Source organism: Pleuronectes platessa, chromosome 21 (assembly GCF_947347685.1).
Source record: "Pleuronectes platessa chromosome 21, fPlePla1.1, whole genome shotgun sequence".
Taxonomy (NCBI): domain Eukaryota; kingdom Metazoa; phylum Chordata; class Actinopteri; order Pleuronectiformes; family Pleuronectidae; genus Pleuronectes; species Pleuronectes platessa.
This window is the reverse complement of record NC_070646.1, coordinates 19449191-19472894: the sequence shown is the minus strand read 5'-3', so window position 1 is coordinate 19472894 and position 23704 is coordinate 19449191. Positions and strand designations below refer to the sequence as shown.

The 23704-nt window shown below is 45.5% G+C and overlaps 48 non-coding genes across 48 annotated transcripts; all 48 read left to right on the top strand.

Moving 5' to 3' along the window:
• Positions 1-156: 156 nt before the first annotated feature.
• LOC128427869 (U5 spliceosomal RNA) lies at positions 157-273 on the top strand. The gene has a single exon (XR_008333709.1). It is a non-coding gene; the product is annotated as a U5 spliceosomal RNA (small nuclear RNA).
• Positions 274-449: 176 nt separating this feature from the next.
• LOC128427883 (U2 spliceosomal RNA) lies at positions 450-641 on the top strand. Its single transcript, XR_008333722.1, has one exon. It is a non-coding gene; the product is annotated as a U2 spliceosomal RNA (small nuclear RNA).
• Positions 642-1147: 506 nt separating this feature from the next.
• On the top strand, positions 1148-1260 carry LOC128427710 (U5 spliceosomal RNA). Its single transcript, XR_008333565.1, has one exon. It is a non-coding gene; the product is annotated as a U5 spliceosomal RNA (small nuclear RNA).
• Positions 1261-1440: 180 nt separating this feature from the next.
• Positions 1441-1632, top strand: LOC128427581 (U2 spliceosomal RNA). The gene has a single exon (XR_008333472.1). It is a non-coding gene; the product is annotated as a U2 spliceosomal RNA (small nuclear RNA).
• Positions 1633-2138: 506 nt separating this feature from the next.
• LOC128427924 (U5 spliceosomal RNA) lies at positions 2139-2251 on the top strand. Its single transcript, XR_008333758.1, has one exon. It is a non-coding gene; the product is annotated as a U5 spliceosomal RNA (small nuclear RNA).
• A 180-nt stretch (positions 2252-2431) lies between these two features.
• Positions 2432-2623, top strand: LOC128427507 (U2 spliceosomal RNA). Its single transcript, XR_008333405.1, has one exon. It is a non-coding gene; the product is annotated as a U2 spliceosomal RNA (small nuclear RNA).
• Positions 2624-3129: 506 nt separating this feature from the next.
• On the top strand, positions 3130-3242 carry LOC128427708 (U5 spliceosomal RNA). Its single transcript, XR_008333564.1, has one exon. It is a non-coding gene; the product is annotated as a U5 spliceosomal RNA (small nuclear RNA).
• Positions 3243-3422: 180 nt separating this feature from the next.
• LOC128427506 (U2 spliceosomal RNA) lies at positions 3423-3614 on the top strand. The gene has a single exon (XR_008333404.1). It is a non-coding gene; the product is annotated as a U2 spliceosomal RNA (small nuclear RNA).
• A 506-nt stretch (positions 3615-4120) lies between these two features.
• On the top strand, positions 4121-4237 carry LOC128427868 (U5 spliceosomal RNA). Its single transcript, XR_008333708.1, has one exon. It is a non-coding gene; the product is annotated as a U5 spliceosomal RNA (small nuclear RNA).
• Positions 4238-4413: 176 nt separating this feature from the next.
• On the top strand, positions 4414-4605 carry LOC128427471 (U2 spliceosomal RNA). The gene has a single exon (XR_008333372.1). It is a non-coding gene; the product is annotated as a U2 spliceosomal RNA (small nuclear RNA).
• A 506-nt stretch (positions 4606-5111) lies between these two features.
• Positions 5112-5228, top strand: LOC128427867 (U5 spliceosomal RNA). The gene has a single exon (XR_008333707.1). It is a non-coding gene; the product is annotated as a U5 spliceosomal RNA (small nuclear RNA).
• Positions 5229-5404: 176 nt separating this feature from the next.
• LOC128427871 (U2 spliceosomal RNA) lies at positions 5405-5596 on the top strand. Its single transcript, XR_008333711.1, has one exon. It is a non-coding gene; the product is annotated as a U2 spliceosomal RNA (small nuclear RNA).
• A 506-nt stretch (positions 5597-6102) lies between these two features.
• LOC128427866 (U5 spliceosomal RNA) lies at positions 6103-6219 on the top strand. Its single transcript, XR_008333706.1, has one exon. It is a non-coding gene; the product is annotated as a U5 spliceosomal RNA (small nuclear RNA).
• Positions 6220-6395: 176 nt separating this feature from the next.
• LOC128427514 (U2 spliceosomal RNA) lies at positions 6396-6587 on the top strand. Its single transcript, XR_008333411.1, has one exon. It is a non-coding gene; the product is annotated as a U2 spliceosomal RNA (small nuclear RNA).
• A 514-nt stretch (positions 6588-7101) lies between these two features.
• Positions 7102-7218, top strand: LOC128427865 (U5 spliceosomal RNA). The gene has a single exon (XR_008333705.1). It is a non-coding gene; the product is annotated as a U5 spliceosomal RNA (small nuclear RNA).
• Positions 7219-7394: 176 nt separating this feature from the next.
• LOC128427502 (U2 spliceosomal RNA) lies at positions 7395-7586 on the top strand. Its single transcript, XR_008333400.1, has one exon. It is a non-coding gene; the product is annotated as a U2 spliceosomal RNA (small nuclear RNA).
• Positions 7587-8092: 506 nt separating this feature from the next.
• On the top strand, positions 8093-8205 carry LOC128427952 (U5 spliceosomal RNA). Its single transcript, XR_008333784.1, has one exon. It is a non-coding gene; the product is annotated as a U5 spliceosomal RNA (small nuclear RNA).
• A 180-nt stretch (positions 8206-8385) lies between these two features.
• Positions 8386-8577, top strand: LOC128427554 (U2 spliceosomal RNA). The gene has a single exon (XR_008333447.1). It is a non-coding gene; the product is annotated as a U2 spliceosomal RNA (small nuclear RNA).
• Positions 8578-9091: 514 nt separating this feature from the next.
• On the top strand, positions 9092-9208 carry LOC128427863 (U5 spliceosomal RNA). The gene has a single exon (XR_008333704.1). It is a non-coding gene; the product is annotated as a U5 spliceosomal RNA (small nuclear RNA).
• A 176-nt stretch (positions 9209-9384) lies between these two features.
• On the top strand, positions 9385-9576 carry LOC128427505 (U2 spliceosomal RNA). Its single transcript, XR_008333403.1, has one exon. It is a non-coding gene; the product is annotated as a U2 spliceosomal RNA (small nuclear RNA).
• A 514-nt stretch (positions 9577-10090) lies between these two features.
• Positions 10091-10207, top strand: LOC128427912 (U5 spliceosomal RNA). Its single transcript, XR_008333748.1, has one exon. It is a non-coding gene; the product is annotated as a U5 spliceosomal RNA (small nuclear RNA).
• Positions 10208-10383: 176 nt separating this feature from the next.
• LOC128427504 (U2 spliceosomal RNA) lies at positions 10384-10575 on the top strand. Its single transcript, XR_008333402.1, has one exon. It is a non-coding gene; the product is annotated as a U2 spliceosomal RNA (small nuclear RNA).
• Positions 10576-11081: 506 nt separating this feature from the next.
• LOC128427862 (U5 spliceosomal RNA) lies at positions 11082-11198 on the top strand. Its single transcript, XR_008333703.1, has one exon. It is a non-coding gene; the product is annotated as a U5 spliceosomal RNA (small nuclear RNA).
• A 176-nt stretch (positions 11199-11374) lies between these two features.
• Positions 11375-11566, top strand: LOC128427490 (U2 spliceosomal RNA). The gene has a single exon (XR_008333389.1). It is a non-coding gene; the product is annotated as a U2 spliceosomal RNA (small nuclear RNA).
• Positions 11567-12080: 514 nt separating this feature from the next.
• LOC128427861 (U5 spliceosomal RNA) lies at positions 12081-12197 on the top strand. The gene has a single exon (XR_008333702.1). It is a non-coding gene; the product is annotated as a U5 spliceosomal RNA (small nuclear RNA).
• Positions 12198-12373: 176 nt separating this feature from the next.
• Positions 12374-12565, top strand: LOC128427478 (U2 spliceosomal RNA). The gene has a single exon (XR_008333378.1). It is a non-coding gene; the product is annotated as a U2 spliceosomal RNA (small nuclear RNA).
• Positions 12566-13071: 506 nt separating this feature from the next.
• Positions 13072-13184, top strand: LOC128427951 (U5 spliceosomal RNA). The gene has a single exon (XR_008333783.1). It is a non-coding gene; the product is annotated as a U5 spliceosomal RNA (small nuclear RNA).
• Positions 13185-13364: 180 nt separating this feature from the next.
• On the top strand, positions 13365-13556 carry LOC128427552 (U2 spliceosomal RNA). The gene has a single exon (XR_008333446.1). It is a non-coding gene; the product is annotated as a U2 spliceosomal RNA (small nuclear RNA).
• A 514-nt stretch (positions 13557-14070) lies between these two features.
• Positions 14071-14187, top strand: LOC128427893 (U5 spliceosomal RNA). Its single transcript, XR_008333731.1, has one exon. It is a non-coding gene; the product is annotated as a U5 spliceosomal RNA (small nuclear RNA).
• Positions 14188-14363: 176 nt separating this feature from the next.
• LOC128427503 (U2 spliceosomal RNA) lies at positions 14364-14555 on the top strand. Its single transcript, XR_008333401.1, has one exon. It is a non-coding gene; the product is annotated as a U2 spliceosomal RNA (small nuclear RNA).
• Positions 14556-15069: 514 nt separating this feature from the next.
• LOC128427911 (U5 spliceosomal RNA) lies at positions 15070-15186 on the top strand. The gene has a single exon (XR_008333747.1). It is a non-coding gene; the product is annotated as a U5 spliceosomal RNA (small nuclear RNA).
• Positions 15187-15362: 176 nt separating this feature from the next.
• On the top strand, positions 15363-15554 carry LOC128427569 (U2 spliceosomal RNA). Its single transcript, XR_008333461.1, has one exon. It is a non-coding gene; the product is annotated as a U2 spliceosomal RNA (small nuclear RNA).
• A 506-nt stretch (positions 15555-16060) lies between these two features.
• Positions 16061-16173, top strand: LOC128427771 (U5 spliceosomal RNA). Its single transcript, XR_008333620.1, has one exon. It is a non-coding gene; the product is annotated as a U5 spliceosomal RNA (small nuclear RNA).
• A 180-nt stretch (positions 16174-16353) lies between these two features.
• On the top strand, positions 16354-16545 carry LOC128427551 (U2 spliceosomal RNA). Its single transcript, XR_008333445.1, has one exon. It is a non-coding gene; the product is annotated as a U2 spliceosomal RNA (small nuclear RNA).
• Positions 16546-17059: 514 nt separating this feature from the next.
• On the top strand, positions 17060-17176 carry LOC128427860 (U5 spliceosomal RNA). The gene has a single exon (XR_008333701.1). It is a non-coding gene; the product is annotated as a U5 spliceosomal RNA (small nuclear RNA).
• Positions 17177-17352: 176 nt separating this feature from the next.
• LOC128427501 (U2 spliceosomal RNA) lies at positions 17353-17544 on the top strand. Its single transcript, XR_008333399.1, has one exon. It is a non-coding gene; the product is annotated as a U2 spliceosomal RNA (small nuclear RNA).
• A 514-nt stretch (positions 17545-18058) lies between these two features.
• LOC128427910 (U5 spliceosomal RNA) lies at positions 18059-18175 on the top strand. Its single transcript, XR_008333746.1, has one exon. It is a non-coding gene; the product is annotated as a U5 spliceosomal RNA (small nuclear RNA).
• A 176-nt stretch (positions 18176-18351) lies between these two features.
• Positions 18352-18543, top strand: LOC128427568 (U2 spliceosomal RNA). The gene has a single exon (XR_008333460.1). It is a non-coding gene; the product is annotated as a U2 spliceosomal RNA (small nuclear RNA).
• A 506-nt stretch (positions 18544-19049) lies between these two features.
• Positions 19050-19162, top strand: LOC128427707 (U5 spliceosomal RNA). The gene has a single exon (XR_008333563.1). It is a non-coding gene; the product is annotated as a U5 spliceosomal RNA (small nuclear RNA).
• A 180-nt stretch (positions 19163-19342) lies between these two features.
• On the top strand, positions 19343-19534 carry LOC128427500 (U2 spliceosomal RNA). The gene has a single exon (XR_008333398.1). It is a non-coding gene; the product is annotated as a U2 spliceosomal RNA (small nuclear RNA).
• A 506-nt stretch (positions 19535-20040) lies between these two features.
• LOC128427858 (U5 spliceosomal RNA) lies at positions 20041-20157 on the top strand. Its single transcript, XR_008333699.1, has one exon. It is a non-coding gene; the product is annotated as a U5 spliceosomal RNA (small nuclear RNA).
• Positions 20158-20333: 176 nt separating this feature from the next.
• On the top strand, positions 20334-20525 carry LOC128427470 (U2 spliceosomal RNA). Its single transcript, XR_008333371.1, has one exon. It is a non-coding gene; the product is annotated as a U2 spliceosomal RNA (small nuclear RNA).
• A 506-nt stretch (positions 20526-21031) lies between these two features.
• Positions 21032-21148, top strand: LOC128427857 (U5 spliceosomal RNA). The gene has a single exon (XR_008333698.1). It is a non-coding gene; the product is annotated as a U5 spliceosomal RNA (small nuclear RNA).
• Positions 21149-21324: 176 nt separating this feature from the next.
• On the top strand, positions 21325-21516 carry LOC128427859 (U2 spliceosomal RNA). The gene has a single exon (XR_008333700.1). It is a non-coding gene; the product is annotated as a U2 spliceosomal RNA (small nuclear RNA).
• Positions 21517-22022: 506 nt separating this feature from the next.
• Positions 22023-22139, top strand: LOC128427856 (U5 spliceosomal RNA). The gene has a single exon (XR_008333697.1). It is a non-coding gene; the product is annotated as a U5 spliceosomal RNA (small nuclear RNA).
• Positions 22140-22315: 176 nt separating this feature from the next.
• Positions 22316-22507, top strand: LOC128427580 (U2 spliceosomal RNA). Its single transcript, XR_008333471.1, has one exon. It is a non-coding gene; the product is annotated as a U2 spliceosomal RNA (small nuclear RNA).
• A 506-nt stretch (positions 22508-23013) lies between these two features.
• LOC128427941 (U5 spliceosomal RNA) lies at positions 23014-23126 on the top strand. The gene has a single exon (XR_008333774.1). It is a non-coding gene; the product is annotated as a U5 spliceosomal RNA (small nuclear RNA).
• A 180-nt stretch (positions 23127-23306) lies between these two features.
• LOC128427549 (U2 spliceosomal RNA) lies at positions 23307-23498 on the top strand. The gene has a single exon (XR_008333443.1). It is a non-coding gene; the product is annotated as a U2 spliceosomal RNA (small nuclear RNA).
• Positions 23499-23704: the final 206 nt, after the last annotated feature.

Below are 23704 nucleotides of genomic sequence, written 5' to 3'. Positions count from 1 at the left end.
CAAATAAAGACTTGTATAATTTTGGTTGGCAGATGGCGGCGTGGTGGGAATGTTGTATACTAGAATCTGACATGCGGAAAGCAAAGAGAGGCCCACCGCGTAGGTGGTGACTGTGACGGAGAGGCTCCTCCGCTGCTCACGAACAGAGGGCCATGCTGACTCTGGTTTCTCTTCATAACGCACAAGTCTTTCGCCTTTTACTAAAGACTTCCGTGGAGAGGAACAAACATGAGTTGAATCTAATTTTGGCAGGCTTTGCTTTATGGCTGAGCCTTATGAAATTGTGAAAAGTCAAAGAATTGTCTAGGTCAGAAATCAAGTGTCCACAAAGGAGAGCTTAGGCGGAGGTGATGAGCAGCAGCCATTGTTATGCACACCTACAAACGGGGTACCACAGCAAGGGAGATTTGCGCCAAGAGCTTGGCGTGGACATCCAACACTTGTGGATTATCGCTTCTCGGCCTTTTGGCTAAGATCAAGTGTAGTATCTGTTCTTATCAGTTTAATATCTGATATGTCCTCTATATGAGGACTACGTATTAAGCAGATTTTTGGCAAGAGGAGCAGAAATTTGGAGCTTGCTCCCTTCTCTCCACGCATCGACCTAGCATTGCAGTGCCGCTGGGAACGGTGCACTCTGTTCTTACCTTGTAGAAAAGCAAACAATTGTGGAGTTTTAAAGGTGAATTCTACACTGGGTCAATGAAACTGAGGGAATGGCCTGGCAGAGTTTGACAAGTGTGCAAAACCGCTCTGATGACTCACTGCCTTGTGAAGTGATCATGCATGACTCTGCACGGGGTCACAATGAGCTTCAACTGGATTCCAAATTGAATCAGAAGCGTTTGTCAAAAACTGAAACTGGTTTTCACTAAAGATCCTCTGGGAGACTTGGTGAGAAAGCAGAGTCAGCTTTTTGGACCCAATGTAAGTGGTTCAGGGATGTATCGCTTAAAAAGGCTTAAAAGCCAATCACTAGTCAGGGCAGGAGCAAATAAAGACTTGTATAATTTTGGTTGGCAGATGGGGGCGTGTTGGGAATGTTGTATACTAGAATCTGACATGCGGAAAGCAAAGAGAGGCCCACCGCGTAGGTGGTGACTGTGACCGAGAGGCTCCACCGCTGCTCTCGAACAGAGGGCCATGCTGACTCTGGTTTCTCTTCATAACGCACAAGTCTTTCGCCTTTTACTAAAGACTTCCGTGGAGAGGAACAAACTAGAGTTGAATCTATTTTTGGCAGGCTTTGCTTTATGGCTGAGCCTTATGAAATTGTGAAAAGTCAAAGAATTGTCTAGGTCAGAAATCAAGTGTCCACAAAGGAGAGCTTAGGCGGAGGTGATGAGCAGCAGCCATTGTTATGCACACCTACAAACGGGGTACCACAGCAAGGGAGATTTGCGCCAAGAGCTTGGCGTGGACATCCAACACTTGTGGATTATCGCTTCTCGGCCTTTTGGCTAAGATCAAGTGTAGTATCTGTTCTTATCAGTTTAATGTCTGATATGTCCTTTATATGAGGGCTACATATTAAGCAGATTTTTGGCAAGAGGAGCAGAAATTTGGAGCTTGCTCCCTTCTCTCCACGCATCGACCTAGCATTGCAGTGCCGCTGGGAACGGTGCACTCTGTTCTTACCTTGTAGAAAAGCAAACAATTGTGGAGTTTTAAAGGTGAATTCTACACTGGGTCAATGAAACTGAGGGAATGGCCTGGCAGAGTTTGACAAGTGTGCAAAACCGCTCTGATGACTCACTGCCTTGTGAAGTGATCATGCATGACTCTGCACGGGGTCACAATGAGCTTCAACTGGATTCCAAATTGAATCAGAAGCGTTTGTCAAAAACTGAAACTGGTTTTCACTCAAGATCCTCTGGGAGACTTGGTGAGAAAGCAGAGTCAGCTTTTTGGACCCAATGTAATTGGTTCAGGGATGTATCGCTTAAAAAGGCTTAAAAGCCAATCACTAGTCAGGGCAGGAGCAAATAAAGACTTGTATAATTTTGGTTGGCAGATGGCGGCGTGGTGGGAATGTTGTATACTAGAATCTGACATGCGGAAAGCAAAGAGAGGCCCACCGCGTAGGTGGTGACTGTGACCGAGAGGCTCCACCGCTGCTCTCGAACAGAGGGCAATGCTGACTCTGGTTTCTCTTCATAACGCACAAGTCTTTCGCCTTTTATTAAAGACTTCCGTGGAGAGGAACAAACATGAGTTGAATCTATTTTTGGCAGGCTTTGCTTTATGGCTGAGCCTTATGAAATTGTGAAAAGTCAAAGAATTGTCTAGGTCAGAAATCAAGTGTCCACAAAGGAGAGCTTAGGCGGAGGTGATGAGCCGCAGCCATTGTTATGCACACCTACAAACGGGGTACCACAGCAAGGGAGATTTGCGCCAAGAGCTTGGCGTGGACATCCAACACTTGTGGATTATCGCTTCTCGGCCTTTTGGCTAAGATCAAGTGTAGTATCTGTTCTTATCAGTTTAATATCTGATATGTCCTTTATATGAGGGCTACATATTAAGCAGATTTTTGGCAAGAGGAGCAGAAATTTGGAGCTTGCTCCCTTCTCTCCACGCATCGACCTAGCATTGCAGTGCCGCTGGGAACGGTGCACTCTGTTCTTACCTTGTAGAAAAGCAAACAATTGTGGAGTTTTAAAGGTGAATTTTACACTGGGTCAATGGAACTGAGGGATTGGCCTGGCAGAGTTTGACAAGTGTGCAAAACCGCTCTGATGACTCACTGCCTTGTGAAGTGATCATTCATGACTCTTCACAGGTTCACAATGAGCTTCAACTGGATTCCAAATTGAATCAGAAGCGTTTGTCAAAAACTGAAACTGGTTTTCACTCAAGATCCTCTGGGAGACTTGGTGACAAAGCAGAGTCAGCTTTTTGGACCCAATGTAAGTGGTTCAGGGATGTATCGCTTAAAAAGGCTTAAAAGCCAATCACTAGTCAGGGCAGGAGCAAATAAAGACTTGTATAATTTTGGTTGGCAGATGGGGGCGTGGTGGGAATGTTGTATACTAGAATCTGACATGCGGAAAGCAAAGAGAGGCCCACCGCGTAGGTGGTGACTGTGACGGAGAGGCTCCTCCGCTGCTCTCGAACAGAGGGCCATGCTGACTCTGGTTTCTCTTCATAACGCACAAGTCTTTCGCCTTTTACTAAAGACTTCCGTGGAGAGGAACAAACTAGAGTTGAATCTATTTTTGGCAGGCTTTGCTTTATGGCTGAGCCTTATGAAATTGTGAAAAGTCAAAGAATTGTCTAGGTCAGAAATCAAGTGTCCACAAAGGAGAGCTTAGGCGGAGGTGATGAGCAGCAGCCATTGTTATGCACACCTACAAACGGGGTACCACAGCAAGGGAGATTTGCGCCAAGAGCTTGGCGTGGACATCCAACACTTGTGGATTATCGCTTCTCGGCCTTTTGGCTAAGATCAAGTGTAGTATCTGTTCTTATCAGTTTAATATCTGATATGTCCTTTATATGAGGGCTACATATTAAGCAGATTTTTGGCAAGAGGAGCAGAAATTTGGAGCTTGCTCCCTTCTCTCCACGCATCGACCTAGCATTGCAGTGCCGCTGGGAACGGTGCACTCTGTTCTTACCTTGTAGAAAAGCAAACAATTGTGGAGTTTTAAAGGTGAATTCTACACTGGGTCAATGGAACTGAGGGATTGGCCTGGCAGAGTTTGACAAGTGTGCAAAACCGCTCTGATGACTCACTGCCTTGTGAAGTGATCATTCATGACTCTGCACAGGTTCACAATGAGCTTCAACTGGATTCCAAATTGAATCAGAAGCGTTTGTCAAAAACTGAAACTGGTTTTCACTCAAGATCCTCTGGGAGACTTGGTGAGAAAGCAGAGTCAGCTTTTTGGACCCAATGTAAGTGGTTCAGGGATGTATCGCTTAAAAAGGCTTAAAAGCCAATCACTAGTCAGGGCAGGAGCAAATAAAGACTTGTATAATTTTGGTTGGCAGATGGGGGCGTGGTGGGAATGTTGTATACTAGAATCTGACATGCGGAAAGCAAAGAGAGGCCCACCGCGTAGGTGGTGACTGTGACGGAGAGGCTCCTCCGCTGCTCTCGAACAGAGGGCCATGCTGACTCTGGTTTCTCTTCATAACGCACAAGTCTTTCGCCTTTTACTAAAGACTTCCGTGGAGAGGAACAAACATGAGTTGAATCTAATTTTGGCAGGCTTTGCTTTATGGCTGAGCCTTATGAAATTGTGAAAAGTCAAAGAATTGTCTAGGTCAGAAATCAAGTGTCCACAAAAGAGAGCTTAGGCGGAGGTGATGAGCAGCAGCCATTGTTATGCACACCTACAAACGGGGTACCACAGCAAGGGAGATTTGCGCCAAGAGCTTGGCGTGGACATCCAACACTTGTGGATTATCGCTTCTCGGCCTTTTGGCTAAGATCAAGTGTAGTATCTGTTCTTTTCAGTTTAATATCTGATATGTCCTCTATATGAGGACTACATATTAAGCAGATTTTTGGCAAGAGGAGCAGAAATTTGGAGCTTGCTCCCTTCTCTCCACGCATCGACCTAGCATTGCAGTGCCGCTGGGAACGGTGCACTCTGTTCTTACCTTGTAGAAAAGCAAACAATTGTGGAGTTTTAAAGGTGAATTCTACACTGGGTCAATGAAACTGAGGGAATGGCCTGGCAGAGTTTGACAAGTGTGCAAAACCGCTCTGATGACTCTCTGCCTTGTGAAGTGATCATGCATGACTCTGCACGGGGTCACAATGAGCTTCAACTGGATTCCAAATTGAATCAGAAGCGTTTGTCAAAAACTGAAACTGGTTTTCACTCAAGATCCTCTGGGAGACTTGGTGAGAAAGCAGAGTCAGCTTTTTGGACCCAATGTAATTGGTTCAGGGATGTATCGCTTAAAAAGGCTTAAAAGCCAATCACTAGTCAGGGCAGGAGCAAATAAAGACTTGTATAATTTTGGTTGGCAGATGGCGGCGTGGTGGGAATGTTGTATACTAGAATCTGACATGCGGAAAGCAAAGAGAGGCCCACCGCGTAGGTGGTGACTGTGACGGAGAGGCTCCTCCGCTGCTCACGAACAGAGGGCCATGCTGACTCTGGTTTCTCTTCATAACGCACAAGTCTTTCGCCTTTTACTAAAGACTTCCGTGGAGAGGAACAAACATGAGTTGAATCTAATTTTGGCAGGCTTTGCTTTATGGCTGAGCCTTATGAAATTGTGAAAAGTCAAAGAATTGTCTAGGTCAGAAATCAAGTGTCCACAAAGGAGAGCTTAGGCGGAGGTGATGAGCAGCAGCCATTGTTATGCACACCTACAAACGGGGTACCACAGCAAGGGAGATTTGCGCCAAGAGCTTGGCGTGGACATCCAACACTTGTGGATTATCGCTTCTCGGCCTTTTGGCTAAGATCAAGTGTAGTATCTGTTCTTATCAGTTTAATATCTGATATGTCCTCTATATGAGGACTACGTATTAAGCAGATTTTTGGCAAGAGGAGCAGAAATTTGGAGCTTGCTCCCTTCTCTCCACGCATCGACCTAGCATTGCAGTGCCGCTGGGAACGGTGCACTCTGTTCTTACCTTGTAGAAAAGCAAACAATTGTGGAGTTTTAAAGGTGAATTCTACACTGGGTCAATGAAACTGAGGGAATGGCCTGGCAGAGTTTGACAAGTGTGCAAAACCGCTCTGATGACTCACTGCCTTGTGAAGTGATTATGCATGACTCTGCACGGGGTCACAATGAGCTTCAACTGGATTCCAAATTGAATCAGAAGCGTTTGTCAAAAACTGAAACTGGTTTTCACTCAAGATCCTCTGGGAGACTTGTTGAGAAAGCAGAGTCAACTTTTTGGACCCAATGTAAGTGGTTCAGGGATGTATCGCTTAAAAAGGCTTAAAAGCCAATCACTAGTCAGGGCAGGAGCAAATAAAGACTTGTATAATTTTGGTTGGCAGATGGGGGCGTGGTGGGAATGTTGTATACTAGAATCTGACATGCGGAAAGCAAAGAGAGGCCCACCGCGTAGGTGGTGACTGTGACCGAGAGGCTCCTCCGCTGCTCTCGAACAGAGGGCCATGCTGACTCTGGTTTCTCTTCATAACGCACAAGTCTTTCGCCTTTTACTAAAGACTTCCGTGGAGAGGAACAAACATGAGTTGAATCTAATTTTGGCAGGCTTTGCTTTATGGCTGAGCCTTATGAAATTGTGAAAAGTCAAAGAATTGTCTAGGTCAGAAATCAAGTGTCCACAAAGGAGAGCTTAGGCGGAGGTGATGAGCAGCAGCCATTGTTATGCACACCTACAAACGGGGTACCACAGCAAGGGAGATTTGCGCCAAGAGCTTGGCGTGGACATCCAACACTTGTGGATTATCGCTTCTCGGCCTTTTGGCTAAGATCAAGTGTAGTATCTGTTCTTATCAGTTTAATATCTGATATGTCCTCTATATGAGGACTACATATTAAGCAGATTTTTGGCAAGAGGAGCAGAAATTTGGAGCTTGCTCCCTTCTCTCCACGCATCGACCTAGCATTGCAGTGCCGCTGGGAACGGTGCACTCTGTTCTTACCTTGTAGAAAAGCAAACACTCAAACAATTGTGGAGTTTTAAAGGTGAATTCTACACTGGGTCAATGAAACTGAGGGAATGGCCTGGCAGAGTTTGACAAGTGTGCAAAACCGCTCTGATGACTCACTGCCTTGTGAAGTGATTATGCATGACTCTGCACGGGGTCACAATGAGCTTCAACTGGATTCCAAATTGAATCAGAAGCGTTTGTCAAAAACTGAAACTGGTTTTCACTCAAGATCCTCTGGGAGACTTGTTGAGAAAGCAGAGTCAACTTTTTGGACCCAATGTAAGTGGTTCAGGGATGTATCGCTTAAAAAGGCTTAAAAGCCAATCACTAGTCAGGGCAGGAGCAAATAAAGACTTGTATAATTTTGGTTGGCAGATGGGGGCGTGGTGGGAATGTTGTATACTAGAATCTGACATGCGGAAAGCAAAGAGAGGCCCACCGCGTAGGTGGTGACTGTGACCGAGAGGCTCCTCCGCTGCTCTCGAACAGAGGGCCATGCTGACTCTGGTTTCTCTTCATAACGCACAAGTCTTTCGCCTTTTACTAAAGACTTCCGTGGAGAGGAACAAACATGAGTTGAATCTAATTTTGGCAGGCTTTGCTTTATGGCTGAGCCTTATGAAATTGTGAAAAGTCAAAGAATTGTCTAGGTCAGAAATCAAGTGTCCACAAAGGAGAGCTTAGGCGGAGGTGATGAGCAGCAGCCATTGTTATGCACACCTACAAACGGGGTACCACAGCAAGGGAGATTTGCGCCAAGAGCTTGGCGTGGACATCCAACACTTGTGGATTATCGCTTCTCGGCCTTTTGGCTAAGATCAAGTGTAGTATCTGTTCTTATCAGTTTAATATCTGATATGTCCTCTATATGAGGACTACATATTAAGCAGATTTTTGGCAAGAGGAGCAGAAATTTGGAGCTTGCTCCCTTCTCTCCACGCATCGACCTAGCATTGCAGTGCCGCTGGGAACGGTGCACTCTGTTCTTACCTTGTAGAAAAGCAAACAATTGTGGAGTTTTAAAGGTGAATTCTACACTGGGTCAATGAAACTGAGGGAATGGCCTGGCAGAGTTTGACAAGTGTGCAAAACCGCTCTGATGACTCACTGCCTTGTGAAGTGATCATGCATGACTCTGCACAGGTTCACAATGAGCTTCAACTGGATTCCAAATTGAATCAGAAGCGTTTGTCAAAAACTGAAACTGGTTTTCACTCAAGATCCTCTGGGAGACTTGGTGAGAAAGCAGAGTCAGCTTTTTGGACCCAATGTAATTGGTTCAGGGATGTATCGCTTAAAAAGGCTTAAAAGCCAATCACTAGTCAGGGCAGGAGCAAATAAAGACTTGTCAAATTTTGGTTGGCAGATTGCGGCGTGGTGGGAATGTTGTATACTAGAATCTGACATGCGGAAAGCAAAGAGAGGCCCACCGCGTAGGTGGTGACTGTGACCGAGAGGCTCCACCGCTGCTCTCGAACAGAGGGCAATGCTGACTCTGGTTTTTCTTCATAACGCACAAGTCTTTCGCCTTTTATTAAAGACTTCCGTGGAGAGGAACAAACATGAGTTGAATCTATTTTTGGCAGGCTTTGCTTTATGGCTGAGCCTTATGAAATTGTGAAAAGTCAAAGAATTGTCTAGGTCAGAAATCAAGTGTCCACAAAGGAGAGCTTAGGCGGAGGTGATGAGCCGCAGCCATTGTTATGCACACCTACAAACGGGGTACCACAGCAAGGGAGATTTGCGCCAAGAGCTTGCCGTGGACATCCAACACTTGTGGATTATCGCTTCTCGGCCTTTTGGCTAAGATCAAGTGTAGTATCTGTTCTTTTCAGTTTAATATCTGATATGTCCTCTATATGAGGACTACATATTAAGCAGATTTTTGGCAAGAGGAGCAGAAATTTGGAGCTTGCTCCCTTCTCTCCAAGCATCGACCTAGCATTGCAGTGCCGCTGGGAACGGTGCACTCTGTTCTTACCTTGTAGAAAAGCAAACACTCAAACAATTGTGGAGTTTTAAAGGTGAATTCTACACTGGGTCAATGAAACTGAGGGAATGGCCTGGCAGAGTTTGACAAGTGTGCAAAACCGCTCTGATGACTCACTGCCTTGTGAAGTGATCATGCATGACTCTGCACGGGGTCACAATGAGCTTCAACTGGATTCCAAATTGAATCAGAAGCGATTGTCAAAAACTGAAACTGGTTTTCACTCAAGATCCTCTGAGAGACTTGGTGAGAAAGCAGAGTCAGCTTTTTGGACCCAATGTAAGTGGTTCAGGGATGTATCGCTTAAAAAGGCTTAAAAGCCAATCACTAGTCAGGGCAGGAGCAAATAAAGACTTGTATAATTTTGGTTGGCAGATGGCGGCGTGGTGGGAATGTTGTATACTAGAATCTGACATGCGGAAAGCAAAGAGAGGCCCACCGCGTAGGTGGTGACTGTGACCGAGAGGCTCCACCGCTGCTCTCGAACAGAGGGCCATGCTGACTCTGGTTTCTCTTCATAACGCACAAGTCTTTCGCCTTTTACTAAAGACTTCCGTGGAGAGGAACAAACATGAGTTGAATCTAATTTTGGCAGGCTTTGCTTTATGGCTGAGCCTTATGAAATTGTGAAAAGTCAAAGAATTGTCTAGGTCAGAAATCAAGTGTCCACAAAGGAGAGCTTAGGCGGAGGTGATGAGCAGCAGCCATTGTTATGCACACCTACAAACGGGGTACCACAGCAAGGGAGATTTGCGCCAAGAGCTTGGCGTGGACATCCAACACTTGTGGATTATCGCTTCTCGGCCTTTTGGCTAAGATCAAGTGTAGTATCTGTTCTTATCAGTTTAATATCTGATATGTCCTTTATATGAGGGCTACATATTAAGCAGATTTTTGGCAAGAGGAGCAGAAATTTGGAGCTTGCTCCCTTCTCTCCACGCATCGACCTAGCATTGCAGTGCCGCTGGGAACGGTGCACTCTGTTCTTACCTTGTAGAAAAGCAAACACTCAAACAATTGTGGAGTTTTAAAGGTGAATTTTACACTGGGTCAATGAAACTGAGGGAATGGCCTGGCAGAGTTTGACAAGTGTTCAAAACCGCTCTCATGACTCACTGCCTTGTGAAGTGATCATGCATGACTCTGCACGGGGTCACAATGAGCTTCAACTGGATTCCAAATTGAATCAGAAGCGATTGTCAAAAACTGAAACTGGTTTTCACTCAAGATCCTCTGGGAGACTTGGTGAGAAAGCAGAGTCAGCTTTTTGGACCCAATGTAAGTGGTTCAGGGATGTATCGCTTAAAAAGGCTTAAAAGCCAATCACTAGTCAGGGCAGGAGCAAATAAAGACTTGTATAATTTTGGTTGGCAGATGGGGGCGTGGTGGGAATGTTGTATACTAGAATCTGACATGCGGAAAGCAAAGAGAGGCCCACCGCGTAGGTGGTGACTGTGACGGAGAGGCTCCTCCGCTGCTCACGAACAGAGGGCCATGCTGACTCTGGTTTCTCTTCATAACACACAAGTCTTTCGCCTTTTACTAAAGACTTCCGTGGAGAGGAACAAACATGAGTTGAATCTAATTTTGGCAGGCTTTGCTTTATGGCTGAGCCTTATGAAATTGTGAAAAGTCAAAGAATTGTCTAGGTCAGAAATCAAGTGTCCACAAAGGAGAGCTTAGGTGGAGGTGATGAGCAGCAGCCATTGTTATGCACACCTACAAACGGGGTACCACAGCAAGGGAGATTTGCGCCAAAAGCTTGGCGTGGACATCCAACACTTGTGGATTATCGCTTCTCGGCCTTTTGGCTAAGATCAAGTGTAGTATCTGTTCTTATCAGTTTAATATCTGATATGTCCTTTATATGAGGGCTACATATTAAGCAGATTTTTGGCAAGAGGAGCAGAAATTTGGAGCTTGCTCCCTTCTCTCCACGCATCGACCTAGCATTGCAGTGCCGCTGGGAACGGTGCACTCTGTTCTTACCTTGTAGAAAAGCAAACAATTGTGGAGTTTTAAAGGTGAATTCTACACTGGGTCAATGAAACTGAGGGAATGGCCTGGCAGAGTTTGACAAGTGTGCAAAACCGCTCTGATGACTCACTGCCTTGTGAAGTGATTATGCATGACTCTGCACGGGGTCACAATGAGCTTCAACTGGATTCCAAATTGAATCAGAAGCGTTTGTCAAAAACTGAAACTGGTTTTCACTCAAGATCCTCTGGGAGACTTGTTGAGAAAGCAGAGTCAACTTTTTGGACCCAATGTAAGTGGTTCAGGGATGTATCGCTTAAAAAGGCTTAAAAGCCAATCACTAGTCAGGGCAGGAGCAAATAAAGACTTGTATAATTTTGGTTGGCAGATGGGGGCGTGGTGGGAATGTTGTATACTAGAATCTGACATGCGGAAAGCAAAGAGAGGCCCACCGCGTAGGTGGTGACTGTGACCGAGAGGCTCCTCCGCTGCTCTCGAACAGAGGGCCATGCTGACTCTGGTTTCTCTTCATAACGCACAAGTCTTTCGCCTTTTACTAAAGACTTCCGTGGAGAGGAACAAACATGAGTTGAATCTAATTTTGGCAGGCTTTGCTTTATGGCTGAGCCTTATGAAATTGTGAAAAGTCAAAGAATTGTCTAGGTCAGAAATCAAGTGTCCACAAAGGAGAGCTTAGGCGGAGGTGATGAGCAGCAGCCATTGTTATGCACACCTACAAACGGGGTACCACAGCAAGGGAGATTTGCGCCAAGAGCTTGGCGTGGACATCCAACACTTGTGGATTATCGCTTCTCGGCCTTTTGGCTAAGATCAAGTGTAGTATCTGTTCTTATCAGTTTAATATCTGATATGTCCTCTATATGAGGACTACATATTAAGCAGATTTTTGGCAAGAGGAGCAGAAATTTGGAGCTTGCTCCCTTCTCTCCACGCATCGACCTAGCATTGCAGTGCCGCTGGGAACGGTGCACTCTGTTCTTACCTTGTAGAAAAGCAAACACTCAAACAATTGTGGAGTTTTAAAGGTGAATTCTACACTGGGTCAATGAAACTGAGGGAATGGCCTGGCAGAGTTTGACAAGTGTGCAAAACCGCTCTGATGACTCACTGCCTTGTGAAGTGATTATGCATGACTCTGCACGGGGTCACAATGAGCTTCAACTGGATTCCAAATTGAATCAGAAGCGTTTGTCAAAAACTGAAACTGGTTTTCACTCAAGATCCTCTGGGAGACTTGTTGAGAAAGCAGAGTCAACTTTTTGGACCCAATGTAAGTGGTTCAGGGATGTATCGCTTAAAAAGGCTTAAAAGCCAATCACTAGTCAGGGCAGGAGCAAATAAAGACTTGTATAATTTTGGTTGGCAGATGGGGGCGTGGTGGGAATGTTGTATACTAGAATCTGACATGCGGAAAGCAAAGAGAGGCCCACCGCGTAGGTGGTGACTGTGACCGAGAGGCTCCTCCGCTGCTCTCGAACAGAGGGCCATGCTGACTCTGGTTTCTCTTCATAACGCACAAGTCTTTCGCCTTTTACTAAAGACTTCCGTGGAGAGGAACAAACATGAGTTGAATCTAATTTTGGCAGGCTTTGCTTTATGGCTGAGCCTTATGAAATTGTGAAAAGTCAAAGAATTGTCTAGGTCAGAAATCAAGTGTCCACAAAGGAGAGCTTAGGCGGAGGTGATGAGCAGCAGCCATTGTTATGCACACCTACAAACGGGGTACCACAGCAAGGGAGATTTGCGCCAAGAGCTTGGCGTGGACATCCAACACTTGTGGATTATCGCTTCTCGGCCTTTTGGCTAAGATCAAGTGTAGTATCTGTTCTTATCAGTTTAATATCTGATATGTCCTCTATATGAGGACTACATATTAAGCAGATTTTTGGCAAGAGGAGCAGAAATTTGGAGCTTGCTCCCTTCTCTCCACGCATCGACCTAGCATTGCAGTGCCGCTGGGAACGGTGCACTCTGTTCTTACCTTGTAGAAAAGCAAACAATTGTGGAGTTTTAAAGGTGAATTCTACACTGGGTCAATGAAACTGAGGGAATGGCCTGGCAGAGTTTGACAAGTGTGCAAAACCGCTCTGATGACTCACTGCCTTGTGAAGTGATCATGCATGACTCTGCACAGGTTCACAATGAGCTTCAACTGGATTCCAAATTGAATCAGAAGCGTTTGTCAAAAACTGAAACTGGTTTTCACTCAAGATCCTCTGGGAGACTTGGTGAGAAAGCAGAGTCAGCTTTTTGGACCCAATGTAATTGGTTCAGGGATGTATCGCTTAAAAAGGCTTAAAAGCCAATCACTAGTCAGGGCAGGAGCAAATAAAGACTTGTCAAATTTTGGTTGGCAGATTGCGGCGTGGTGGGAATGTTGTATACTAGAATCTGACATGCGGAAAGCAAAGAGAGGCCCACCGCGTAGGTGGTGACTGTGACCGAGAGGCTCCACCGCTGCTCTCGAACAGAGGGCAATGCTGACTCTGGTTTTTCTTCATAACGCACAAGTCTTTCGCCTTTTATTAAAGACTTCCGTGGAGAGGAACAAACATGAGTTGAATCTATTTTTGGCAGGCTTTGCTTTATGGCTGAGCCTTATGAAATTGTGAAAAGTCAAAGAATTGTCTAGGTCAGAAATCAAGTGTCCACAAAGGAGAGCTTAGGCGGAGGTGATGAGCCGCAGCCATTGTTATGCACACCTACAAACGGGGTACCACAGCAAGGGAGATTTGCGCCAAGAGCTTGCCGTGGACATCCAACACTTGTGGATTATCGCTTCTCGGCCTTTTGGCTAAGATCAAGTGTAGTATCTGTTCTTTTCAGTTTAATATCTGATATGTCCTCTATATGAGGACTACATATTAAGCAGATTTTTGGCAAGAGGAGCAGAAATTTGGAGCTTGCTCCCTTCTCTCCAAGCATCGACCTAGCATTGCAGTGCCGCTGGGAACGGTGCACTCTGTTCTTACCTTGTAGAAAAGCAAACACTCAAACAATTGTGGAGTTTTAAAGGTGAATTCTACACTGGGTCAATGAAACTGAGGGAATGGCCTGGCAGAGTTTGACAAGTGTGCAAAACCGCTCTGATGACTCACTGCCTTGTGAAGTGATCATGCATGACTCTGCACGGGGTCACAATGAGCTTCAACTGGATTCCAAATTGAATCAGAAGCGATTGTCAAAAACTGAAACTGGTTTTCACTCAAGATCCTCTGAGAGACTTGGTGAGAAAGCAGAGTCAGCTTTTTGGACCCAATGTAAGTGGTTCAGGGATGTATCGCTTAAAAAGGCTTAAAAGCCAATCACTAGTCAGGGCAGGAGCAAATAAAGACTTGTATAATTTTGGTTGGCAGATGGCGGCGTGGTGGGAATGTTGTATACTAGAATCTGACATGCGGAAAGCAAAGAGAGGCCCACCGCGTAGGTGGTGACTGTGACCGAGAGGCTCCACCGCTGCTCTCGAACAGAGGGCCATGCTGACTCTGGTTTCTCTTCATAGCGCACAAGTCTTTCGCCTTTTACTAAAGACTTCCGTGGAGAGGAACAAACATGAGTTGAATCTAATTTTGGCAGGCTTTGCTTTATGGCTGAGCCTTATGAAATTGTGAAAAGTCAAAGAATTGTCTAGGTCAGAAATCAAGTGTCCACAAAGGAGAGCTTAGGCGGAGGTGATGAGCAGCAGCCATTGTTATGCACACCTACAAACGGGGTACCACAGCAAGGGAGATTTGCGCCAAGAGCTTGGCGTGGACATCCAACACTTGTGGATTATCGCTTCTCGGCCTTTTGGCTAAGATCAAGTGTAGTATCTGTTCTTATCAGTTTAATATCTGATATGTCCTTTATATGAGGGCTACATATTAAGCAGATTTTTGGCAAGAGGAGCAGAAATTTGGAGCTTGCTCCCTTCTCTCCACGCATCGACCTAGCATTGCAGTGCCGCTGGGAACGGTGCACTCTGTTCTTACCTTGTAGAAAAGCAAACACTCAAACAATTGTGGAGTTTTAAAGGTGAATTTTACACTGGGTCAATGAAACTGAGGGAATGGCCTGGCAGAGTTTGACAAGTGTTCAAAACCGCTCTCATGACTCACTGCCTTGTGAAGTGATCATGCATGACTCTGCACGGGGTCACAATGAGCTTCAACTGGATTCCAAATTGAATCAGAAGCGATTGTCAAAAACTGAAACTGGTTTTCACTCAAGATCCTCTGGGAGACTTGGTGAGAAAGCAGAGTCAGCTTTTTGGACCCAATGTAAGTGGTTCAGGGATGTATCGCTTAAAAAGGCTTAAAAGCCAATCACTAGTCAGGGCAGGAGCAAATAAAGACTTGTATAATTTTGGTTGGCAGATGGGGGCGTGGTGGGAATGTTGTATACTAGAATCTGACATGCGGAAAGCAAAGAGAGGCCCACCGCGTAGGTGGTGACTGTGACGGAGAGGCTCCTCCGCTGCTCACGAACAGAGGGCCATGCTGACTCTGGTTTCTCTTCATAACACACAAGTCTTTCGCCTTTTACTAAAGACTTCCGTGGAGAGGAACAAACATGAGTTGAATCTAATTTTGGCAGGCTTTGCTTTATGGCTGAGCCTTATGAAATTGTGAAAAGTCAAAGAATTGTCTAGGTCAGAAATCAAGTGTCCACAAAGGAGAGCTTAGGCGGAGGTGATGAGCAGCAGCCATTGTTATGCACACCTACAAACGGGGTACCACAGCAAGGGAGATTTGCGCCAAAAGCTTGGCGTGGACATCCAACACTTGTGGATTATCGCTTCTCGGCCTTTTGGCTAAGATCAAGTGTAGTATCTGTTCTTATCAGTTTAATATCTGATATGTCCTTTATATTAGGGCTACATATTAAGCAGATTTTTGGCAAGAGGAGCAGAAATTTGGAGCTTGCTCCCTTCTCTCCACGCATCGACCTAGCATTGCAGTGCCGCTGGGAACGGTGCACTCTGTTCTTACCTTGTAGAAAAGCAAACAATTGTGGAGTTTTAAAGGTGAATTTTACACTGGGTCAATGGAACTGAGGGATTGGCCTGGCAGAGTTTGACAAGTGTGCAAAACCGCTCTGATGACTCACTGCCTTGTGAAGTGATCATTCATGACTCTTCACAGGTTCACAATGAGCTTCAACTGGATTCCAAATTGAATCAGAAGCGTTTGTCAAAAACTGAAACTGGTTTTCACTCAAGATCCTCTGGGAGACTTGGTGACAAAGCAGAGTCAGCTTTTTGGACCCAATGTAAGTGGTTCAGGGATGTATCGCTTAAAAAGGCTTAAAAGCCAATCACTAGTCAGGGCAGGAGCAAATAAAGACTTGTATAATTTTGGTTGGCAGATGGGGGCGTGGTGGGAATGTTGTATACTAGAATCTGACATGCGGAAAGCAAAGAGAGGCCCACCGCGTAGGTGGTGACTGTGACGGAGAGGCTCCTCCGCTGCTCTCGAACAGAGGGCCATGCTGACTCTGGTTTCTCTTCATAACGCACAAGTCTTTCGCCTTTTACTAAAGACTTCCGTGGAGAGGAACAAACATGAGTTGAATCTATTTTTGGCAGGCTTTGCTTTATGGCTGAGCCTTATGAAATTGTGAAAAGTCAAAGAATTGTCTAGGTCAGAAATCAAGTGTCCACAAAGGAGAGCTTAGGCGGAGGTGATGAGCCGCAGCCATTGTTATGCACACCTACAAACGGGGTACCACAGCAAGGGAGATTTGCGCCAAGAGCTTGCCGTGGACATCCAACACTTGTGGATTATCGCTTCTCGGCCTTTTGGCTAAGATCAAGTGTAGTATCTGTTCTTTTCAGTTTAATATCTGATATGTCCTCTATATGAGGACTACATATTAAGCAGATTTTTGGCAAGAGGAGCAGAAATTTGGAGCTTGCTCCCTTCTCTCCAAGCATCGACCTAGCATTGCAGTGCCGCTGGGAACGGTGCACTCTGTTCTTACCTTGTAGAAAAGCAAACACTCAAACAATTGTGGAGTTTTAAAGGTGAATTCTACACTGGGTCAATGAAACTGAGGGAATGGCCTGGCAGAGTTTGACAAGTGTGCAAAACCGCTCTGATGACTCACTGCCTTGTGAAGTGATCATGCATGACTCTGCACGGGGTCACAATGAGCTTCAACTGGATTCCAAATTGAATCAGAAGCGATTGTCAAAAACTGAAACTGGTTTTCACTCAAGATCCTCTGAGAGACTTGGTGAGAAAGCAGAGTCAGCTTTTTGGACCCAATGTAAGTGGTTCAGGGATGTATCGCTTAAAAAGGCTTAAAAGCCAATCACTAGTCAGGGCAGGAGCAAATAAAGACTTGTATAATTTTGGTTGGCAGATGGCGGCGTGGTGGGAATGTTGTATACTAGAATCTGACATGCGGAAAGCAAAGAGAGGCCCACCGCGTAGGTGGTGACTGTGACCGAGAGGCTCCACCGCTGCTCTCGAACAGAGGGCCATGCTGACTCTGGTTTCTCTTCATAACGCACAAGTCTTTCGCCTTTTACTAAAGACTTCCGTGGAGAGGAACAAACATGAGTTGAATCTAATTTTGGCAGGCTTTGCTTTATGGCTGAGCCTTATGAAATTGTGAAAAGTCAAAGAATTGTCTAGGTCAGAAATCAAGTGTCCACAAAGGAGAGCTTAGGCGGAGGTGATGAGCAGCAGCCATTGTTATGCACACCTACAAACGGGGTACCACAGCAAGGGAGATTTGCGCCAAGAGCTTGGCGTGGACATCCAACACTTGTGGATTATCGCTTCTCGGCCTTTTGGCTAAGATCAAGTGTAGTATCTGTTCTTATCAGTTTAATATCTGATATGTCCTTTATATGAGGGCTACATATTAAGCAGATTTTTGGCAAGAGGAGCAGAAATTTGGAGCTTGCTCCCTTCTCTCCACGCATCGACCTAGCATTGCAGTGCCGCTGGGAACGGTGCACTCTGTTCTTACCTTGTAGAAAAGCAAACACTCAAACAATTGTGGAGTTTTAAAGGTGAATTTTACACTGGGTCAATGAAACTGAGGGAATGGCCTGGCAGAGTTTGACAAGTGTTCAAAACCGCTCTCATGACTCACTGCCTTGTGAAGTGATCATGCATGACTCTGCACGGGGTCACAATGAGCTTCAACTGGATTCCAAATTGAATCAGAAGCGATTGTCAAAAACTGAAACTGGTTTTCACTCAAGATCCTCTGGGAGACTTGGTGAGAAAGCAGAGTCAGCTTTTTGGACCCAATGTAAGTGGTTCAGGGATGTATCGCTTAAAAAGGCTTAAAAGCCAATCACTAGTCAGGGCAGGAGCAAATAAAGACTTGTATAATTTTGGTTGGCAGATGGGGGCGTGGTGGGAATGTTGTATACTAGAATCTGACATGCGGAAAGCAAAGAGAGGCCCACCGCGTAGGTGGTGACTGTGACGGAGAGGCTCCTCCGCTGCTCACGAACAGAGGGCCATGCTGACTCTGGTTTCTCTTCATAACACACAAGTCTTTCGCCTTTTACTAAAGACTTCCGTGGAGAGGAACAAACATGAGTTGAATCTAATTTTGGCAGGCTTTGCTTTATGGCTGAGCCTTATGAAATTGTGAAAAGTCAAAGAATTGTCTAGGTCAGAAATCAAGTGTCCACAAAGGAGAGCTTAGGCGGAGGTGATGAGCAGCAGCCATTGTTATGCACACCTACAAACGGGGTACCACAGCAAGGGAGATTTGCGCCAAAAGCTTGGCGTGGACATCCAACACTTGTGGATTATCGCTTCTCGGCCTTTTGGCTAAGATCAAGTGTAGTATCTGTTCTTATCAGTTTAATATCTGATATGTCCTTTATATTAGGGCTACATATTAAGCAGATTTTTGGCAAGAGGAGCAGAAATTTGGAGCTTGCTCCCTTCTCTCCACGCATCGACCTAGCATTGCAGTGCCGCTGGGAACGGTGCACTCTGTTCTTACCTTGTAGAAAAGCAAACAATTGTGGAGTTTTAAAGGTGAATTTTACACTGGGTCAATGGAACTGAGGGATTGGCCTGGCAGAGTTTGACAAGTGTGCAAAACCGCTCTGATGACTCACTGCCTTGTGAAGTGATCATTCATGACTCTTCACAGGTTCACAATGAGCTTCAACTGGATTCCAAATTGAATCAGAAGCGTTTGTCAAAAACTGAAACTGGTTTTCACTCAAGATCCTCTGGGAGACTTGGTGACAAAGCAGAGTCAGCTTTTTGGACCCAATGTAAGTGGTTCAGGGATGTATCGCTTAAAAAGGCTTAAAAGCCAATCACTAGTCAGGGCAGGAGCAAATAAAGACTTGTATAATTTTGGTTGGCAGATGGGGGCGTGGTGGGAATGTTGTATACTAGAATCTGACATGCGGAAAGCAAAGAGAGGCCCACCGCGTAGGTGGTGACTGTGACGGAGAGGCTCCTCCGCTGCTCTCGAACAGAGGGCCATGCTGACTCTGGTTTCTCTTCATAACGCACAAGTCTTTCGCCTTTTACTAAAGACTTCCGTGGAGAGGAACAAACTAGAGTTGAATCTATTTTTGGCAGGCTTTGCTTTATGGCTGAGCCTTATGAAATTGTGAAAAGTCAAAGAATTGTCTAGGTCAGAAATCAAGTGTCCACAAAGGAGAGCTTAGGCGGAGGTGATGAGCAGCAGCCATTGTTATGCACACCTACAAACGGGGTACCACAGCAAGGGAGATTTGCGCCAAGAGCTTGGCGTGGACATCCAACACTTGTGGATTATCGCTTCTCGGCCTTTTGGCTAAGATCAAGTGTAGTATCTGTTCTTATCAGTTTAATATCTGATATGTCCTTTATATGAGGGCTACATATTAAGCAGATTTTTGGCAAGAGGAGCAGAAATTTGGAGCTTGCTCCCTTCTCTCCACGCATCGACCTAGCATTGCAGTGCCGCTGGGAACGGTGCACTCTGTTCTTACCTTGTAGAAAAGCAAACAATTGTGGAGTTTTAAAGGTGAATTCTACACTGGGTCAATGGAACTGAGGGATTGGCCTGGCAGAGTTTGACAAGTGTGCAAAACCGCTCTGATGACTCACTGCCTTGTGAAGTGATCATTCATGACTCTGCACAGGTTCACAATGAGCTTCAACTGGATTCCAAATTGAATCAGAAGCGTTTGTCAAAAACTGAAACTGGTTTTCACTCAAGATCCTCTGGGAGACTTGGTGAGAAAGCAGAGTCAGCTTTTTGGACCCAATGTAAGTGGTTCAGGGATGTATCGCTTAAAAAGGCTTAAAAGCCAATCACTAGTCAGGGCAGGAGCAAATAAAGACTTGTATAATTTTGGTTGGCAGATGGGGGCGTGGTGGGAATGTTGTATACTAGAATCTGACATGCGGAAAGCAAAGAGAGGCCCACCGCGTAGGTGGTGACTGTGACGGAGAGGCTCCTCCGCTGCTCTCGAACAGAGGGCCATGCTGACTCTGGTTTCTCTTCATAACGCACAAGTCTTTCGCCTTTTACTAAAGACTTCCGTGGAGAGGAACAAACATGAGTTGAATCTAATTTTGGCAGGCTTTGCTTTATGGCTGAGCCTTATGAAATTGTGAAAAGTCAAAGAATTGTCTAGGTCAGAAATCAAGTGTCCACAAAAGAGAGCTTAGGCGGAGGTGATGAGCAGCAGCCATTGTTATGCACACCTACAAACGGGGTACCACAGCAAGGGAGATTTGCGCCAAGAGCTTGGCGTGGACATCCAACACTTGTGGATTATCGCTTCTCGGCCTTTTGGCTAAGATCAAGTGTAGTATCTGTTCTTTTCAGTTTAATATCTGATATGTCCTCTATATGAGGACTACATATTAAGCAGATTTTTGGCAAGAGGAGCAGAAATTTGGAGCTTGCTCCCTTCTCTCCACGCATCGACCTAGCATTGCAGTGCCGCTGGGAACGGTGCACTCTGTTCTTACCTTGTAGAAAAGCAAACAATTGTGGAGTTTTAAAGGTGAATTCTACACTGGGTCAATGAAACTGAGGGAATGGCCTGGCAGAGTTTGACAAGTGTGCAAAACCGCTCTGATGACTCACTGCCTTGTGAAGTGATCATGCATGACTCTGCACGGGGTCACAATGAGCTTCAACTGGATTCCAAATTGAATCAGAAGCGTTTGTCAAAAACTGAAACTGGTTTTCACTCAAGATCCTCTGGGAGACTTGGTGAGAAAGCAGAGTCAGCTTTTTGGACCCAATGTAATTGGTTCAGGGATGTATCGCTTAAAAAGGCTTAAAAGCCAATCACTAGTCAGGGCAGGAGCAAATAAAGACTTGTATAATTTTGGTTGGCAGATGGCGGCGTGGTGGGAATGTTGTATACTAGAATCTGACATGCGGAAAGCAAAGAGAGGCCCACCGCGTAGGTGGTGACTGTGACGGAGAGGCTCCTCCGCTGCTCACGAACAGAGGGCCATGCTGACTCTGGTTTCTCTTCATAACGCACAAGTCTTTCGCCTTTTACTAAAGACTTCCGTGGAGAGGAACAAACATGAGTTGAATCTAATTTTGGCAGGCTTTGCTTTATGGCTGAGCCTTATGAAATTGTGAAAAGTCAAAGAATTGTCTAGGTCAGAAATCAAGTGTCCACAAAGGAGAGCTTAGGCGGAGGTGATGAGCAGCAGCCATTGTTATGCACACCTACAAACGGGGTACCACAGCAAGGGAGATTTGCGCCAAGAGCTTGGCGTGGACATCCAACACTTGTGGATTATCGCTTCTCGGCCTTTTGGCTAAGATCAAGTGTAGTATCTGTTCTTATCAGTTTAATATCTGATATGTCCTCTATATGAGGACTACGTATTAAGCAGATTTTTGGCAAGAGGAGCAGAAATTTGGAGCTTGCTCCCTTCTCTCCACGCATCGACCTAGCATTGCAGTGCCGCTGGGAACGGTGCACTCTGTTCTTACCTTGTAGAAAAGCAAACAATTGTGGAGTTTTAAAGGTGAATTCTACACTGGGTCAATGAAACTGAGGGAATGGCCTGGCAGAGTTTGACAAGTGTGCAAAACCGCTCTGATGACTCACTGCCTTGTGAAGTGATCATGCATGACTCTGCACGGGGTCACAATGAGCTTCAACTGGATTCCAAATTGAATCAGAAGCGTTTGTCAAAAACTGAAACTGGTTTTCACTAAAGATCCTCTGGGAGACTTGGTGAGAAAGCAGAGTCAGCTTTTTGGACCCAATGTAAGTGGTTCAGGGATGTATCGCTTAAAAAGGCTTAAAAGCCAATCACTAGTCAGGGCAGGAGCAAATAAAGACTTGTATAATTTTGGTTGGCAGATGGGGGCGTGTTGGGAATGTTGTATACTAGAATCTGACATGCGGAAAGCAAAGAGAGGCCCACCGCGTAGGTGGTGACTGTGACCGAGAGGCTCCACCGCTGCTCTCGAACAGAGGGCCATGCTGACTCTGGTTTCTCTTCATAACGCACAAGTCTTTCGCCTTTTACTAAAGACTTCCGTGGAGAGGAACAAACATGAGTTGAATCTAATTTTGGCAGGCTTTGCTTTATGGCTGAGCCTTATGAAATTGTGAAAAGTCAAAGAATTGTCTAGGTCAGAAATCAAGTGTCCACAAAGGAGAGCTTAGGCGGAGGTGATGAGCAGCAGCCATTGTTATGCACACCTACAAACGGGGTACCACAGCAAGGGAGATTTGCGCCAAGAGCTTGGCGTGGACATCCAACACTTGTGGATTATCGCTTCTCGGCCTTTTGGCTAAGATCAAGTGTAGTATCTGTTCTTATCAGTTTAATGTCTGATATGTCCTTTATATGAGGGCTACATATTAAGCAGATTTTTGGCAAGAGGAGCAGAAATTTGGAGCTTGCTCCCTTCTCTCCACGCATCGACCTAGCATTGCAGTGCCGCTGGGAACGGTGCACTCTGTTCTTACCTTGTAGAAAAGCAAACAATTGTGGAGTTTTAAAGGTGAATTCTACACTGGGTCAATGAAACTGAGGGAATGGCCTGGCAGAGTTTGACAAGTGTGCAAAACCGCTCTGATGACTCACTGCCTTGTGAAGTGATCATGCATGACTCTGCACGGGGTCACAATGAGCTTCAACTGGATTCCAAATTGAATCAGAAGCGTTTGTCAAAAACTGAAACTGGTTTTCACTCAAGATCCTCTGGGAGACTTGGTGAGAAAGCAGAGTCAGCTTTTTGGACCCAATATAATTGGTTCAGGGATGTATCGCTTAAAAAGGCTTAAAAGCCAATCACTAGTCAGGGCAGGAGCAAATAAAGACTTGTATAATTTTGGTTGGCAGATGGCGGCGTGGTGGGAATGTTGTATACTAGAATCTGACATGCGGAAAGCAAAGAGAGGCCCACCGCGTAGGTGGTGACTGTGACCGAGAGGCTCCACCGCTGCTCTCGAACAGAGGGCAATGCTGACTCTGGTTTCTCTTCATAACGCACAAGTCTTTCGCCTTTTATTAAAGACTTCCGTGGAGAGGAACAAACATGAGTTGAATCTATTTTTGGCAGGCTTTGCTTTATGGCTGAGCCTTATGAAATTGTGAAAAGTCAAAGAATTGTCTAGGTCAGAAATCAAGTGTCCACAAAGGAGAGCTTAGGCGGAGGTGATGAGCCGCAGCCATTGTTATGCACACCTACAAACGGGGTACCACAGCAAGTGAGATTTGCGCCAAGAGCTTGCCGTGGACATCCAACACTTGTGGATTATCGCTTCTCGGCCTTTTGGCTAAGATCAAGTGTAGTATCTGTTCTTTTCAGTTTAATATCTGATATGTCCTCTATATGAGGACTACATATTAAGCAGATTTTTGGCAAGAGGAGCAGAAATTTGGAGCTTGCTCCCTTCTCTCCAAGCATCGACCTAGCATTGCAGTGCCGCTGGGAACGGTGCACTCTGTTCTTACCTTGTAGAAAAGCAAACACTCAAACAATTGTGGAGTTTTAAAGGTGAATTCTACACTGGGTCAATGAAACTGAGGGAATGGCCTGGCAGAGTTTGACAAGTGTGCAAAACCGCTCTGATGACTCACTGCCTTGTGAAGTGATCATGCATGACTCTGCACGGGGTCACAATGAGCTTCAACTGGATTCCAAATTGAATCAG